This window comes from Dromiciops gliroides, chromosome 4 (genome assembly GCF_019393635.1).
Source record: "Dromiciops gliroides isolate mDroGli1 chromosome 4, mDroGli1.pri, whole genome shotgun sequence".
Lineage (NCBI taxonomy): Eukaryota > Metazoa > Chordata > Mammalia > Microbiotheria > Microbiotheriidae > Dromiciops > Dromiciops gliroides.
The window spans coordinates 299,491,314-299,495,173 of NC_057864.1; the positions used below are offsets into that span (position 1 = coordinate 299,491,314).

Genomic DNA, 3,860 nt, shown 5'->3' on the forward strand with positions numbered 1-3,860 from the left:
ATACTATTGTGCTGTAAGTAATGATGAGCAGGAGGAGTTCAGAGAAACCTGGAGGGTCTTGCGTGGGCTGATGATGAGTGAAATGAGCAGAACCAGAAGAACATTGTACACAGTATCATCAACATTGAGTGTTGATCTATTGTGATGGACTAAATTCTTCTCACCAATGCAATGGTACAGAAGAGTTCCAGGCAACTCATGATAGAAGAAGATCTCCAAATCCAAGCAAAAGAAAAGAACTGTGGAGTATAGATTCTGAATGAACCATACTATTTCTTTTGGTTTTGGTGCTGTTGTTTTTTCTAATTTGAGGTTTTTCATCATTGCTCTGATTCTTCTCATATAACATGACTAATGCAGAAATAGGACTAATGTTATTATGTGTGTATATATATATATATATATATATATAACCTATATCAGATTACCTGCTGTCTAGGGGAGGGAGGGAGAAAAATCTGAAATTGGAAAGCCTGTATAAACAATAGTTGAGAACTATCTTTACATGTAACGGGAAAAAATAAAATACTTTATTAACTAAAAAAAAAAGAAAACAATCAGGTATTAAGAGCTTACTGTGCTAGGCACTGTGCTCAGTGCTGAGGATACAGAGAAAGACAAAGAGCCATTGTTCTCAAAGAGCTCACAATATGAGGGTGTATGTGTGTGGAACCAACATACAATTATGTGGAAATTAGAAATAGAATAAATTAGAGGTAACTAAAGATTATCTCTAATAAAGGATAAATTAGGATTTTCTTTAGTCTTTAGGAATTTTCTTTTTTTTTTTCTTTTGCAAGTATCATATTTTATTGACATTTAATGGCCACAGAGGGCATTTTCACCAAACAGGAAAAAAAGAGACAGACCTAATATAAAGATAAAAATAGCATAAAAATAAATATCCCTTAGTTTCATTTTCCCCCTCAGCATTATCTACTCCAACCTCCTCATAATTCTTCTCCAGGGCAACCATAATCTTCCCATGCCTCAGAGAACTCTCCTTCCTCCCTGCCCCCCCCCCACATACCAATGGACAGAGGCAGGTTTGGCATATATCAGATCAAACTTGTGGTCCAGGCAAGCCCAGACCTCAGCAACAGTTGTAATGTTGCTCAACATGCACACTGCCTCCTGTACTTTCGCCACATTGTCACCAGGAACCACTGGGAGGCTGATAGTTAATGACAACCTTGAAGCCAGTTGAGCATCAATTCACAAACTGGATACTATGTTTTGTTTTGATGGTAGTGATGACAGCATTGACATCTTTGGGAACCATATTACCACAGTAGAGCAGGCGGCAAGCCATATATTTACCATGGTGAGGGTCACACATCACCATCTTGTTGGCAGGCTCAAAGCAAGCATTAGCGATCTCTGCAACAGCCAGCTTCATGGTAGGTTTCTCAACAGAGATGACTGACACATATGTGTCCAAGGGGAAATGGATATGGGGATAGGGCACCAGGCTGTTGTGGAATTCTGTCAGATCAACATTCAGAGCACCATCAAATTGGAGAGAAGCAGTACATGATTTGGCTCATGAGGTGATTCAGGTTAGTTCAGGTTGTGCACTGAATAGCAAAGGTTTCTGGGACAAATATCATGGATGACCTGATTGTCTACCATGAAAGCACAATCAGAGTGTTCCAGGGTGGTGTGAGTGGTTAGAATGGAGTTGTTGTAGGACTCACGTACAGCTATGGAAACCTGAGGGACTGGGTAAATGGAGAACTCTAGCTTGGACTTGTTGCCATAATCTGTAGATCCATCAGCAGAAAGGTAAAACCAAAGCCAGTCCTACCACCAAAGCTGTAGAAAACCAAGAAGCCTTGAACGCCTGTGTACTGATCAAAAATCTTCTGAATTCTATTCCGAATCATATCAGTGATTTCCTTGCCGATAGTATAGTGTCCAAGGGCATAGTTATTGGTGGCATTTTCCTTGCTAGTAATCAGCTGCTCAGGGTGGAAGAGCTGTCATCCAGTTCATACTTCATCAATAACAGTTAGTTCCAAGTTTATAAACACAGCATGGAGAATATGCTTACTAGTTCCATTTTTACTGAAGATATTGAGTCATCTCTACCCCCAGTTGTCTTCTCACTTGGTAACTGCCCCTCAGGCTGGATACCATGTTCCAGGCAGTATAGCTCCCAACAGGCATTGCCAGTCTGGACACTGGCCTGGCCTATGTGGATAGAGATGCATTCATGCATAATAAAGGCGTGAAGGGGTCTGTTGAGCTAAGAAGAAATTGAAAGTAGGATAACATAAGTTTCTCACTGACTGACTGTTAGGAAGTCTCTGGGAAAAAAATTAGTGAATCAGGATTATTCTTAAGGTTATTCTTAGGATGTTAGGCTATTCTTCCAAGAAGGATAAATGAGAGATAATTAAAAAGGGAAGGCACTAGCATTAAGGAAGATCTAGAAAGATAAATGTCTTATTGAAATCAACAGATGCTAAGCTTTGGTAATAGAAATAGAAATGGATTGTTAATCCATTTCTCTGTCTTGCTGAAGATATAAACTGCTCTTCAATCTTCGGCTATGTCAGCTTAAGAGCCTCCCCTCAATAATAATGTGACCAACTTGAAGATGTTATGTAGTATAATACACCATCTAATGGGATTTAGCATCCTAATATAGTTCACTATAAGCCTGAGCAGAGTATCACAATGTAGTTATTATGTAAGGCCCACACATGTATATATATGTGTATGTGTGTAGATAATACAAATGTATAATACACAAAAAGCTTCAGTAATAATACCATTTCTATTAATTCTACATATGTGTAAAGAGTCTTAAGATGTCTAAGTGAATTTCTATGTGTACATGATGTAGAAGGTTTAAGCACCTTGCATGTTCTAGAACTTTGATCTCCTGATCTTCTCTAGTGTTCTTTTCATTATATCATACTGCCTTATCTATATGTATATAAATATACATACATACGCTGTGGGTGATGGCAGTCACTTTGTTTTGAGAATTATCAGGAGAACCTCCTAACTCAATATCCAGATGTTACTATGACTCCATTAGTATGTGAGAGAAAATAGTATTTTAAAATTTATGACCACATTCTAATCTCTCCAGAGCCTTTGATGTAGTAGGTAATGGGTTATTTGAGTATATCAGGGCATGGCAAATGTAATAGGTACATTTTTCTTAAATTCTTTACTGTATTTTGGGAACAATGATATTTATATAAAAAGTTTCTACAGTCTTAAAAAATATTATAGTAATGCCCAGAAATGATAATAAAATTCTTATTTATAGTTATGAAGCTGTTTACATTATATTATGATGGAATATGTTTGTTTAGAACATGACTGCTTTAACCATAAGAGTTTGAGTAATGATGTTTTTACATTGAAGTCTTTCACTTACAGTACCTGTGAGTAAAATTTAACCATATCACATAATTAAAAGCAATTTTCTTCACAGCAGGAGCTAAAGGTAAAGTGTTTAAATTCAGATGTTTGGTGGTAATCTAACTTGCCATCTGCTAACTTAAATTTCATATGTAAGGAAAGAAAGGCCAAATTTAGATAAGTATGTCAGGTTTTGTTTTGGTTTTGGGGGGGCAGGGCAATGAGGGTTAAGTGATTTGCCCAGGGTCATACAGCTAGTAATTGTCAAGTGTCTGAGGTCAAATTTGAACTCAGGTCCTCTTGAATCCAGGGACGGTGCTTTATCCACTGTGCCACCTAGCTGCCCAGTGTGTCAGTTTTAGAAGAGCAAAATAAAATGTTAAAAAAGTTTGAATAGACAAAATATTGAAAGAGGTAAATAATACCATCAGATTTTAAAAAGATGGAATAATAATAATTGACATCTATGCTCCATCATT

General features: G+C 37.2%; 1 pseudogene; it reads right to left on the bottom strand.

Moving 5' to 3' along the window:
* Nucleotides 1-1,210: 1,210 nt before the first annotated feature.
* LOC122725616 lies at nucleotides 1,211-2,221 on the bottom strand (annotated as a pseudogene).
* Between the last annotated feature and the right edge of the window lie 1,639 nt (nucleotides 2,222-3,860).